Source organism: Acinonyx jubatus, chromosome B2 (assembly GCF_027475565.1).
Source record: "Acinonyx jubatus isolate Ajub_Pintada_27869175 chromosome B2, VMU_Ajub_asm_v1.0, whole genome shotgun sequence".
In the NCBI taxonomy this organism is placed as follows: domain Eukaryota; kingdom Metazoa; phylum Chordata; class Mammalia; order Carnivora; family Felidae; genus Acinonyx; species Acinonyx jubatus.
In genome coordinates, this window is record NC_069385.1 from 8,644,275 (window position 1) to 8,658,680 (window position 14,406).

At 44.2% G+C, this 14,406-nt stretch overlaps 1 long non-coding RNA gene across 1 annotated transcript; it reads right to left on the reverse strand.

The window, feature by feature from the left end:
* Positions 1-9,643: 9,643 nt before the first annotated feature.
* LOC106965980 (uncharacterized) lies at positions 9,644-14,307 on the reverse strand. The gene is made up of 3 exons (XR_001428718.3): positions 12,883-14,307; positions 11,222-11,647; positions 9,644-10,484 (listed from the first exon to the last, which is right to left on the reverse strand). It is a non-coding gene; the product is annotated as an uncharacterized LOC106965980 (long non-coding RNA).
* Between the last annotated feature and the right edge of the window lie 99 nt (positions 14,308-14,406).

Below are 14,406 nucleotides of genomic sequence, written 5' to 3' on the forward strand. Positions count from 1 at the left end.
TCCCTCTCTCTGTCCCTCCCCCACTCATGCTCTCTCTCTCTCAAATAAATAAGCTTTAATTAAAAAAATCTGTAAGAACAGTGTTTGTGGCATTTGAACCACAACTTCTCTCAGCTCCTTCAAAAAACATAAAATCCTATAAAGCAGTAATTTTGCCATGTAATATTGAATTCCTTTAAAAAATTTTTTTAATGTTTATTTTCAATAAAGAGAGAGAGAGACAGAGTGTGAGGGGAGAAGGGGAAGAGAGAGAGGGAGACACAGAATCTGAAGCAGGCTCTAGGCTCTGAGTTGTCAACACAGAGCTTGATGTGGGTCTCCAACTCATGAACTGCGAGATCATGAGCTGAGCTGAAGTCTGATGCTTAACAAACTGAGCCACCCAGGTGCACCTGTAATATTGAATTTTTAACCTATGTCTATATGTAGTATGTGTGATAACTGTAGATCAAAAAAGGAGGGAAAGTAATAAAACTATTCAGGAGTCATGCGTCTATATCTCACTGGAAGTAAGTTGGTATAAATCTGAAGAAGATACTGATAAGGCACCTAAACTCTAAAGTAACCACTAAGACCGGTGTTATTGATCACAAATACAAAGTAACTGTCAAAATAATTGAAAGGAAAACAAAACAATGCTTAAAAGTCCAGGTAGATGTCTTTCAAAGCTCCAAGCTTATGTCTTTGTTAAAGGGAGATTATAACAAGTGTTAGAGGGTGTTAAAGACTCATAGCACTAAACTGGCTTTTGCTTTGATAATATCACAAGGATTGAAAAGGAGCTGAATGGAGATCGAGTCCTATGTAGTTCAATGTGGGTATGCGCCATCTAAATAATTTCTTAGGGAACTTGCTGGAGATAATGTGTTAAGAGTCTTGTTTTTTTCCCTGCACGTTCATGTCATTTGCACTAGAGAAATGTATTTATGGATCTATGTTAATCAGTGTCACAACAGGATGGGTCTAAGGCAAAGTGTGTGTGTGTGTGTGTGTGTCTGCGTGTGTGATACTCTTACTACCCATGTCTGCATACCCAATGGGGTGAAGCATTATGGGCTCTGAAGTCAGAAAGGCATGGTGTATTTCTGTCCCATTTCACGGTCAATTTTCTGGATATTACTAGAATTTCCACCTATAGTCATAAGTAAACTTGTTTTCATACATTCAAAAAAATAATAAAGTAACCACTAAGAAACCAACTCAAAAAATATAGTGAAAAATCATTGAAGGAGTGCAAATGTTATACTAGTTGATATTCACTTACTGCAAAAGGAAAGCAGGAAGGAGGAACAAGGGACCAAAAAGCACATGAGGCATATAGACAAAAGCAAATTGTCACATATGAATACAATTATCTCTATGATAACATTCAATGCAAGTGGATCTTCATTGGACAACAATTCATTCAAGGGACACATCACTGTGCTGGATGAAAATACAAGCTCCAAGTACATTTGTCTCTAGGAGAAAAACCGTAGATTCCAAGATACAAATAGGCTGCAAGTAGAAGGATGGGGAGAGATGTGCCATGCAAACAGTAACCCTAAGAGAATTGCAGAAGCGTTGCTCCTGTCGGACAAAAAATACTTTAAAACAAAAACCAGGGGCACCTGGGTGGCTCAGTCAGTTAAGTGTCCCACTTAGGATTTTGGCTTAGGTCGTGATCTCACGTTTGGTGGGATCAAGCCCCACATCAGGCTCTGTGCTGAGCACGGAGGCTGCTTGGGATTCTCTCTCCGCCACCCCCCTCTCTCTGCCCTTCCCCTATACATGCAGAGCTCTCTCTCTCTCTTTCTTTTGCTCTCAAAATAAATAAATTGAAAAAAACACGTTATTAAAGATAAAGAGGAACATTTTATAACAATAAAAGGATCAGTCCATCTGGAGGATACAACAATTGTAAATATAAGCACTGAGCAAACAGAGCCCCAAAATGCATGAAGTAAAAACTGCCAGAATTAATAGACATCTGTAGAACGTTCCACCCAACAAGAGAAGAATATGCATTTTTTTTTCAGAATATAGAAAAGACCTTCTCAAATATTAACCATATACTAGATCACAAAACAACCTTCGTTCAGTTAAAATGATTGAAGTAATACAATGTCTGCTTTCTGACCACAGTGGAATACAATTAGGAATCAATAACACAAAGAAATTTGGGAAATCAAAAACTATGTGGAAATCAAACAACATACTCCTTAATAAGCAATGAGTCATGAGGAAATCACATAACATACCAAAATGTATGGAATGCAGCGAAAGCCGTGCTTAGAGATAAATGCATAGCCGTAAATGCCAAACATAATATGAGAAGATCTCAAATTAACAGCCTAACCCCCCAGCTTGAGGCACCTAAAAAAGAACAGCAATCTAAACCTAAAGCAGGCAGAAAGAAGGAAATAATAAAGGTTAGAGTGGAAATACATAAAATGGAGAACAGAAAAACAATGAAGAAAATCAATAAAACCAAAGTGGTTCTTTGAAAAGATTAACGAAACTGACAAATTTTAGCTAGAAAAGTATACATATTTTAAGAAAATGTGATCAATGTTCACTTTGTAGCCTGGAGTCATCTCCTGCAGCTTCCCAGTTTTCTAGATAAGATAGAGCACAGGATGTACAGCTGAAGTTCACAGCAGCAGTAATAAATGGCTGATACGGAAAACAGTACGTGTAGCTTTACTAAGAGAAAGGCTCTCTAGAACTTAGCGGGAACAAGGTAGGGGACATCCAGACCCCTGGACGACTGCTGAACCAGAACAACTTGAAGGTACTGGCCAACCCTGAGATTCCCTGACTTTATAAATTTCAGTAAAATGTCCAAATTTGCATACCCCAAATACTAGTATATCTGGTCCCATAAATCTCTCCTATCAAGATGTTGGGAAATACACCACCATTTAGCAATAATACTTTTTTTAAAAAAAAAATTCCAGGGATACACAATGCTGTGATTTATTCAGTTAATTTGGCCAACATTGCTGGACAGATGCCATACATGAATATTTGGGTATACAGTGCAGTCAACAGGCACATCTTCAGGAAATACAGATAAACAGCCAAGCGAGCAGTGTGGAGAGGAGACTGGCTGGTAAGCTTGATCCCTGGTGGTCTGGTCTTCTCTGAACTTTTCAAGGCCTATTAAACGAGTTGCTTGCCCTAGCTAATGAGATCACTCTTACCTTCTTGTCCCATGTGAGCGGAAGGCGTCATTTGTAGCTGTCACCTTCTGTGGCAGAGATCAGCCTGCTTCTTGTATGTGTCCCCAGAAGCTTGTACCGGGCCTGGCACGCACGATTAAGGTTTGTTGGCGCGAGAACAATAACCACGATTTTTTGGGTGCTTATGATGCGCCAGCTAGCTACCTGTCACGTGTCTCTTTTCTGAGGTAGCTTTGTGCCTGGTAAGTGCGTCTTCATTTTCTTCATCTTCTTAAACATCATCATCACACCAAAGGTTGGCTGCCTGATATAACCCTGGTACATGCCCTCTTTGATGTTGAAAGATTGTATGGAATGATTGCTGACTCAGCCACCTCCTAGCTGTGTGGCCTCGGGCAAGGAACTTAACCTCTCTGTGCCTCAGGTTCTCCTCCTATAAAATGGGGTGAATGGTTTACCCCATTCTGCCCTCTAGGTTTATTTAAAAATTTAATGAGTTGAAACTTCCAAAGCACTTAGAGTAATGCCTGGCAAACAGTAACTATGTGTTTCTTAAATAAATAGAACTCGTCAGCGAGTTAATTCTTCCTTCTCTTATATGAAAAAAAAATAATTTGCTCCAAACTTTACAGCCTTTTCTGCCAATAACCATGTGGTTTTGCCAGAGGGGAAAGGAAAATAGACTTATGATATCCCCATTTCAGACTGGGGCACAGCCTTCTGCTGAAGACTGTATTTATCCTCACCTAGGATTTATTCCCTCCCCAACACCAGCTTGAGGGTATCCCCCCGAAACTACCTTTTCCCAGGAGCGATGCGTCCTTTTTGCCGACTCAGATACTCGAGTATTTTTGCCAAAGCAGAAACATCCCAACGAAACACACAACACAGATACTTCTGCCAATATCCTGTTGCCCCTTCTAAGAGGAGGAGACCCCAAACAGGAAACATGGGGTCTTGCTTGATTCCCCTCCCCGGTGTGGTCACTGCTTCCTCAGAGCTTCCTATAGTGTCTGCACACTCCAGGACTCATCTGCCTGGGGCCTCCAGACCCACAACCTCCTAAGTGCTGCCCCATTTTCATTTCTTCCAGACAGTGTTACTGTGTCAGTTACCCTGGTGGGACGCAATCAACCTTTCATACCCTTCCTGCTCTGGGTAAATTCGCTATAGAAACACAAATAGGAGAGTAGTAAAACCTCAATAATACCCAAAATGTGTTCTGCTACATGACATGCTCCGTAGGATGCCAGACTTAGCAAAAACAAACCAACAAGCAAAACCCAAAAAGGATACCCAGTTGAATTTGAATTTTAGATAAACAGTAATTTTTTTAGTATAAGTATATCCCATGCAATATTTGGGAGATACTTATACTAAAAAATTGTCTGTTGTTTATCCAAAATTCCTATTTAACTGGACATCCTTTATTTCACCTGGCAACCATACATGCCCGAGAAAGGAAGATATTCAGAAGAAGCCCTACACGGCTAGTTAGTATTTCATGGGGGACTACCTCTCTCTAGAAATTATTATTTTTTTTAATCAAGGGGACCATGTTCCGCCTCCCACAGACAAAAGGGACCAGGGGTAGGGTTGTGGACTCAGCAGCACAGAAGCAACAGGAGGGAAGCTACACAGGGCTTCTCATGCAAGACAGTGTGTCCCGGGAAACCTCGAGTTGGACCCAAATCCCCTGTACGTGACAGAGTTTAGTACCTGCATTTATTTACTTACCTCTCCCAGAGAACCGTCTCATATTTCCAAGGTCCATAATTCATCACAAATCTTCCACACTGGCCACACGCTAGCCACTCTGGAAATATAGCATGCGTACTCACCACGGGAAATGGGATTTCTTGGACTCTAATCACCAGGATTGAGCTAAGACAAAGTGACAAGCATAAAGCACACTTACGTATTCACGCATATGCTTTTATATATTATCTTTATGCTTACTGTGGCTGAGGCTCATGTCTGTTACAGAAGTAATCTCAGTACCAGATTCTGAGATGTCTCTGGAGAAATGGGAACAGCGTCCTGAACAATGGAGCTTGATCATAAAAGATGTCATCTTCAGATGTCCCATGATGGCTGTAGTTAGAATTCAAAGTTTATGTATATTACACAGATGGTGAAAGACACCTATATGGGAAACAGGAGGAGGAGGGAAGAAGGGAAGACAGAAGAAAAAGGAGATCCGAGACAGAAACAAAGAGAAGAAAAACATGCCCAGTAGTTAATTTCTCCTTAGGTTGCATGAACATTTAACAATCAAGCTTCTAGTCTTGTGAGCCTGAGTTTAGAAAAATCTTTGAAAAAATCAAATCAATTTAATCCAAGAATCACTTTTTGGGAACACAAGGGAAAGCACCGTTGAACTCAAATGGCAGATGCAGAGTGTTTTGAGATGGTGATTCTCTCTCCATATAGTTGGTATAAGGTCCATATGTAAGTATATCTAAGTAAATACATTTATCTGTAACTAAATATCATGAATTAGTTTTTGTCCCCCGAAGGGCTTAAGGATAGTATATTTTTTTGTCATATATATATATTTAAAAAATTTTTTTTTAATTTTTTTTTCAACATTTATTTATTTTTGGGACAGAGAGAGACAGAGCATGAACAGGGGAGGGGCAGAGAGAGAGGGAGACACAGAATCTGAAACAGGCTCCAGGCTCTGAGCTGTCAGCACAGAGCCCGATGCGGGGCTTGAACTCACGGACCGCGAGATCATGACCTGAGCCGAAGTCGGACGCTTCACCGACCAAGCCACCCAGCGCCCCTGTCATATATATTTGTGCATTTTTAAAGATGATTGTGGAAATAATAACGTATCCTGAAGCAGTGTTTTGTTTTCTGTTTGTTTTTTCCCCTTGTTCCCCAGCACAGTTACGGCGCCGGAAGAATAGTGAACCAGACAAGTATTCCTGCCCTCGTGGGGCTTGTGCACGCTCTCCCCACACCCCTGTGCCCCGAGGCAAACAGGAACATCGCCCTACAAGTGTCACAGATCACTCCTTCCCTTTTCAGCTTTGGTCTGTGCAGGCCTGGCTTCCCGGGCACGGGGCCCGTGCAATCACACAGCCCCTGCTTGGAAGGGCCCCGTGCTTGGATTAATGCTCTGCTGTCCCCAGCCTGAAATACATACTAAGTTTTGTCCAAGGGCCTCTCGTGTTCACTTTGCACTGGCTCTTGCAAATTATGTAGCCTGTCCCACATTTGTGCATTATAATAAAAAAAAAAGATCAAGTTAATAATTATATTTCCATAGAGAATTTAGAACACGTCTCCTAAATTATTTCAATTTCTTCATATTTGTAACTTCTAAATCCCTAGGAAGTCATAACTTTTTTTTTTTTTTTTTTAAACGGGGACAGTGAGGCCCCAAGGGATTATGTCAGATTTGATCACTCCACCTCTGTGCTTCCAAGAGCTGGGTCTTTCTTCTCCTCATTGCCTCCGAGGACTTCACTAAAGACGGGGACTCTACGCTCTGTCCTTGCCACTTTTCTGTGCATTAAACCCAATTTTTATAACCTGTGGGACTCAGCACTTCACAGCCAATAACTTTCCAACCATCAAATTTCATTGTGGTTTGGCTGATCGTGGGCAGATTTCGACCTCTTTTCTCTAGTTGGTAGAGAACAGGAAGCACAGGTTAGGGATGAAGCGGGCGGAAGGAATCACGTTTTCCTAACTCTGGCCTCTGGTCCAGCAGGCCGGACCAGCCCCAGAGCGGTCAGGAGCCGCTGACGAGGAAAGTCCTGGTGCAGGAGGCCGAGGCGGTCCTGTCACTGCAGACTTGCAGTGGTCCAGAGGTTACTGATCCAGGAGGCCATGAATAGTCTGTTCTGGCCACCTCTAGTTATTCTTTTGTTTTCAGAAGCTCCTGTATCTTGCAATTATTGCAAATTTGTGTTCTGAACACATGACTATTGTGGAGAAAAACATATCACAGCTCTACTTTGCAAGGATCAGGTTAAATCCATAGCAGGGTCTGGTGCTTTTCAAGACATAGTGATCTTCTACCTCTAACGTAATTATCAGATCTCTGGAGGTGAACGGGAGAAAGAGGATTTTCCTTTTCTGTGGGACTGAATCCCTCTTATCTTGTTGTCAAGAATCCATGACCTCAATCATGTTTTCTTGTCTGTTTGTGTTGCATCTCTGTGTGGGTATATCTGATATATACATATATACACACATTGTGTGTATACATATATATATATATCATATTTATGCAAACTATATATATATATAAATCATATATATACATGGTTCTGACACAGAAGAAGCTGCAAAAATTGTTTGCTGGATTCAAATCTATATTTTGATCAATCCGAAATACATTATCTACTTCAATATTGTCTGAAAAGTTTAGAGAAGGACTTGGCCATCCGTCGCCTGATTTTCCAATGTGACTTTTTTCCTGAGGGCCCACTGAAGAGGTATCGTCCTCCTCCCTCAGCAATGGTTGTGTGCAATTCGGAGCAGGGAGAGTCTTTCACATCTAAAGTCAGTGGTCAGATTAAACTTGGGTGACATGTAACACCAGTGCATTGTAACGATCTATTTTCTGCTTTGCGGTCCACAATATCCATTTTAGGTAAATCACAAAAGATTCTTGCAACGAAGGCTATTCCCCTAACAAAAATAGAGATGGAGTGATCTTCCTTTTTTTCTTTTTCTTTTTTTTTTAATACAAACCCCACAACTTTCTCATAGAGAAAGAAGTCCAGTGTGCCTGATCAGGATAGTCGTTGCAATTTACAAAGGCCAAGGCTCCCCCAGCCCTAAATGTAACCCCCTTTCCCTTTTTTTCGAGCCCGAAACTTTCCTTCTGTATTCTCAGACTTTGAAAGCAGTTCGCAGATTTTCAGGAACAATGGCAAATTTTCAAACATTCCCTAGAAAGGGTGTAGCCCTGCATTTCTCATTTATCTGCTCTCCTTACATCAGCCATTAGTGATGTTTGCAACCCCAGGCAGTTTTTTTTTACTGCAGTTCATTCAAGGGTGAACCAGAGATGACAGGCCCTCTGGGCTATGGCGGGAAGGCCATAAGAATCAAAGAACAAGCAAATGCCCTCAAGGAAGAAAGTTTGATAAGTCCCTGCTGTATGATTTCTATCCCTTCTGCAAAGCTGTTTTGTTTCCAGCCATTTTCTTATAATTTTTGACTCTTTTGGAAAAGTCTTGCTACTTTCCTAGGAAAAGTCTCCAGGGGAGCAAGCTTTCAAAGCCCGCTGCTAAATATGTGCCAGGCTAACATGTGGAAGGCCATTTGTTTACAAAAATGGGGTAAATGCACAGATTGCTCCCCACCAGGCCCTATACCCCCACGGCCACTCAACAACCAGTGCTGAGACTTGAGGGCGTCTAGGGTACATGCTGTTTTGAAGCCATTTGTTCTCTAGGATTCTTGACTGTTATTATGTCATGCATGTTCCTCTGGTTTTATTCCAGATGTATAACATTAACATGAAATGTTGGAGGTCATGACAGTGTTGGACTCCAAAAACATTACTGCTTGTCTTTTCAGCGCCGGTCCCCAAAATGACTTGCTAAAGAAGGAGCTGGCATCCCTTCTGGCATTTTACACCACCGGAGGTCTTGTGTGTGTAGGGGATGGAGTGGGTCCACTTCATCGGGGATCCCAGTAACATTACAGACCCAAGAATATGTCCAGTTCTCAAGGTTTAACTACTGTGAAACGATTGTTTAACTATTTTTATGGGTATTTCAGAAGGGCTTTGGATTGCCTTACAAAGTTATGGAAGGGCTACTAAACACACTTATAAGATTCGTCAACTGCAGAGATACTTGCACAGCCACAGTGATGTTCAGAAGCGGCCATCTCCATTGTCCTACCTCCAGCTGCCCTGAGTGAAAATAGTGGCTTGGTATGCAAGCATAGCTTCATTACGAATCCCCTAGACCCTTCTTCTAACCAGACAGCCAACCCCCAGGCCCATTATTTCTTCTACAGAGATTCATATATGCTGGCAGTGAAACCAGAGTGATCTCCAAAAGTCTGTGCAACGGTTATCGGTTGCCGCATAACAAATGACCCCAAAACTTCATGGCTTAAAAGACAATCATCCTTCGTTATTTCTCCCCAGTAATGAAGACCTCCCCATGTGACCTGGGCTTCCTCACAACGTGGTGGCTGGCTTCTCAGTGTGACCATCGTGAGACAAAGAAAGATCCAGGCAGAGCTGTATGCCTTTTATGACCTAGCCTTGGCAGGCATGCAGAATCACTTCTACTGTGTTCTGTTGGCCAAGGCAGTCACAAAGGCCTGCTCTGGTTCATGGAGCCCACCTCTTATTGCAGAAATGTCAAGTAGGACTGTGAGAGTATGTGGGATGGAAAGTATATTGCTTCAGCCACTTTTGGAAAATACAATCTACCAGAGGTACCGCCTCCATGTACAGTGGCTCTCTCTTCGGCCAAAGAGGTGGATTTTTTTATCAACGTTAGTAAAGGCACCACCTGAATAAATACTAATGCAGCCTTGTGAGATGTACAGAGACTCCAGATCTCCTGTGGGATGAACAGCGGTCAGAAAGCCCAACAATTCAGTGGAAACTCTAGAAGAACTTGCCAACTGGAAAGGGAGGAGAGAGGATTGCTAGGTTCTTCTCTCAGCTATGCTTTTGGATAAACGTCTGGAGAGCACAGGGCTCAGCAGGTCAAGAACCAGCTAAAGCAACACCATAAAAACAACACCCTACGTGTTATTGCACGCGATGTTTTTATATGCACTATCCCATCTGATTCAGCAGACAGCTAGCTCACTGAAGGGTGGACAGTCTTTCACAGGGATTCAACAGCAAACAGGGAAGACGCTTCTTCTGTGTCCAAGGAATCTGCACTTTAGTAGGAGGAGATGGGCAATAGACAAAGCGGAATAAGCCAAGTGACAAATGAACAGGAAGGTGACAGCTAGAGATGGGCACTGTAGTAAAACCAGTGCAGTGTGTGGTAGAGACGTACCCAGTGCCATACCTAGCACAGCAGTGCATGTTAAGTGGTCAATGACAGCCTCTCCCAGACTCTGGGGATATAGGTCAGACACAGCTTCAGTCTATGGATGGAGGAATTCAAGTCACTGGGGACATCCTGTGGCTTGGGTTGGTTTAGCAGCAAGGCCAAGGTGAGAACTCCAGATTGTTGGCTGTGGTCCCTTGTTCCCCGCAGGCTGCACGGCTCCAGGCAACCGTGGCTGATCAGGGCCTGGTCATTCAGTAAGGGTACGTAGCCTGGTGTGGGTGCTGTCTCCACGTGGGGCCTGGAAGGTGTGCCAGGAGCCCTTTGAGAATGGAGAAATCAGTGAGTAGCCAGCAGAAGAACACGATCTTCCCTATCTGTTTAGATCAGGAAATGAGTTAAAATTGTCTTTCTTGGGGCGCCTGGGTGGCTCAGTCAGTTAAGTCCACTCTTGGTTTCAGTTCAGGTCATGATCTCATGGTTTGTGGTTTTGAGCCCTGCATTGCACTCCGTGCTGACAGCTTACAGCCTGATTGGGATTTTCTCTGTTCCCTCTCTCTCTCTTCCCCTCTTCCACGAGCTCTCTCCTTCTCTCAAAAACAAATAAACATGTAAAAAAATTGTCTTTCTTTACATAGTAGGCTTGGCCATGAAAAGCTAGATGGAAATACAATCTTTGTGGATTAAACTGTATCTTAAGAGCTCTCTGACATCAGGATTGGCAAAATGCTGATAATCCTTGAAGCTGAGCAAATGATCCATGGGGGCTCACCATATTGTTCTACTTTGGTGCGTGCTTGAAAGTTTCTCAAATGAAGAGTAAGTAAATACAAAAATATTAGCAGTGGATCTCTCTCTCTACCTCTCTTAAAATAAGAACAATTAATTCAAGCAATCTTTTTTTGAAAAAGGAAATTTTGCAAACAAAAAAAAATGTATAACTTTCCAAACATTTGCTTTTTTCTAAAGCCAAGCAATAGTGTATCGAAATAATTTGTAATATTAGCTCCACCTTTACGTTCAGTGATAGTTAACATGAATAGGTGTGTTTCTACCTACTGGGAATATATTATGAAGTATCAGAAGGAGACAGCGTGGTTGCAGCGGTCACTCAGGAGAGGCAAGGTGAACCTGGACGTTCTGGGAACAGAGTCTGGTCCCATCTCTCCCACGGCAGGTCTGTGGCTCCGGGCAGGTCTCCTCACATCTCTGGTCCTTGGTTTTCTCAAGTAAAGGAAGCATTTGCTCTGGATCACTTCAAGGATCCTTCCAACATCGGAAAGAGAATTCTGGGGGTCAAGGCATGACGGGACTGAAAATACCAAGACCACTTAGGACAGACGACAGGGAAGACAGAGACGAATTTCCAGCTCCTTGGACGAGGACCCACCTGATGCCTCAAGGCCTTTCAAGATGTCCAGATCATCCATGGCTCCTCACCTTCCATCTGCCTCCCCGCCTCCCCAGGCTAACATCTTAGATGTTCTGTAAAGGAAACCGATGAAAAGATGAGTAACAGCTTCTGAGTAACAGCTTCAACAGCTACTGAAGATATTTTCACAATGTCCTTGAATTTCTCAGACAACACAGCATATAAATTTCTTTCTCTTCATCTGGAAGAAGGTACACAGATCTTCCGCCAAATGGTGACCACCACTGCTGCTCTGCGTGGACAGAAACCCTGTGCGTGGGCTCGGAGCCGCGGTTTCCTTTCCTTTCCCCTTGGGGGATGATGTGACCTCTCTGGGGACTCTCTCCTCTTCACCCCCTGACCAGAAACCAACCCCAGTATCTATAAAATACAGCAAGGAGACGCTCAACGCTCATGGTTTAATATGCTTACAATTCTTTCTAGGTGATTGGATTGTGATTTCTCATTTTTCATAAATTCTATTTCCTTTAACTTTTCTCTTAGTGTTTCTGGACTCTCCAACTTTTCTTCAAAGAGCACGCATTCCTTTGGACTTGGGAAATGAACCCCAATACACAGGATTTTTTAAAAAGTATATATTATTAACCCCCAGCTTAAAATCCGTCACCGGTCCTTCATCGGCTGGCCTTGCCAAGTGCATAGAATCCAGAGAGCTGGGCTGGCCCCTCGGCCTCCAGGACGGGGGACCCTAGCGACTTTACCTTCTGGCCCCCTGTCCTCCTGCCCTCACTTCCCCAGGCCACCCGGGGCTCGCACCCACTCCCTGCACCCACATGAACCCGGCCTCTGCTCCTGGACCTGCCACGGTCCAGCCGCCAGGGGCCTCCACCCTCGGACCCCACCTCCTCCTCCCTCTGGCCGGCTGCAGTGTGCAGCACGCGCCGCAATCTCTTCAGGAGGCCCTCCCTGCACCTTCCCGCACCCAGGCTCTTCTGGAAGAAACCCCAAACCGCACTGTACGGCGCGTTCCAGGGCTGTTTCTTCACTGGCCGAGAAATGCCCTGACGCCAGACTCGGCGGCTTTCTTTCTCTAGTTTTTTTCTTTTGTCTTTTTTGTCTTTTTGGACTTCTCGGTGTCCAGCAATGTCAGACACCCGGCAACTTGACCCATGAACTTATCCACAGGATGTTTGCTTGGGTTTCAGGAGGTCTACGCAGCAGTTATAAATCACCAGAGGTTGTTTCTCTTTGCTCCCCCAATAAAGGCCACTTAGGAATAAAACCATGAAGAGTATTACGTGCAAAGGACCAAACTAAACACAGATGACATACCGGGGATGGACGTTACCTGCAGCAAGGTTCCCCCCTCTATCCGCGCACTGTTCCACCTGGAGCCCCTGCCATGCCCTCTGCGGGCTGCAGCCCAGCCAGCGTCTGGCTGACTTACGATGACGTAATGCGTAGTGCGTTGGCCGTGGGGACCCTCTGGCTGGTATACTGTAGGTGCTCATTCGATGCTCGTGGAAGGAGGGAACTTCATATTTAGGTAGCCCGTGTGTCAGGAAGGGTTCAGTCCATATGAATCAGGGCATTAAACAAGGCACGCCGGGGGAGCCCCAGGGAGACTTCCTGGCCTTGTTTCCTGCAGGCACTGGGGCACCTGACTGGTGGGAGGGGCCTCAGCGCCACAAGCTCCGCCCCCGTGAGGGGCCGCCCTTCTGCAGCCAGCCAGGCGCTTGGGACTCAGCCAGTGTCATGTGGGCTAAGAAGGCTAGGCGAGCGTTTAGAAAGTGCTTGCCTTTCCTCCTTCCCACATTAAGCTCCAGATTCTCCGTTATTTTTGAATTCTCCTCCTCTGTCCTCTCTCCAGAGTTTTACCAGCCCCGAGGCTGAAGAGCCTCAGAGCGTCACCCTTTAGGAATGTAAAATGATTCTTGCCCCAACACAGCTTTGCTTAATAACACACTCTACAAATTCAGGGAGCTCATTTGGGTAAAACACAGTTTTTCCTTTTCGTCCCTTTGCTGCTTTCTCCAAACAAATTCTAAGAAAGACTGCAACATCAGCAATTTGGCAATTTGGGACTGAAATAGAGAGTCTAGAGTCTGGAATCTCATGTCTTTTTCTGATTGAAAAAGTAAAAATTCTTTGAAGTGTATAAATTTGCGCTTGGCAGTGCTTGCATCTGGCGCTGTTTCATTTTTCACAGACCAAGCCAGAGCAGGGAACACTATTCCTCAACCCTTCCGCACCAAGATTCTCTGCCCTGTAAACCTTCACACACCAGGACAGGAGTCCTTCTGAAAAGGGGTATAACCCCCCTTCGATCACGTCTGACCACAATGATGAATTCCTCCAAGTGCCTCTTCTTCACTGTCCTAACCATCCTGTCCCCACCTACAGTGACATACACCACAGAGCCCAACACCCAAAACCAGGCAATCTGTTAAGCGCCCTCTGAAGTATCAGGTGACGGAAAATGGGAGAAAGCTTGGTTAGGTGGCTGCCACCTATGTATCCAATCACGGAAGTTCCTTTCTCTCTCCCGGGTGGCTCAAGCACAGTGTTGGGGGTGTCGGATATTTCAAGGGGAGAGGTCAGCTGCAGCCCACAGGGAGACTTGTGTGGCTTGCTCCTTCCATGGATTCCGGCTTCATGTCGTGATAATGATAATGATGACCAGTTGCCATGTAGACTCTCCATGGAATTGTGTGCACAGCGACCATTAGATTCCTTCATGATGTTCTGGAACAGTAGAAGACAGTACCACTTGAAGCTTGAAAGAGTGAAGGGCCCATTGAGCATGTTGAAGGGCTGCTTTAGCCCACAGAATATCCCCCAGACATTTAAACACCACCTCCCCCACCCCCCT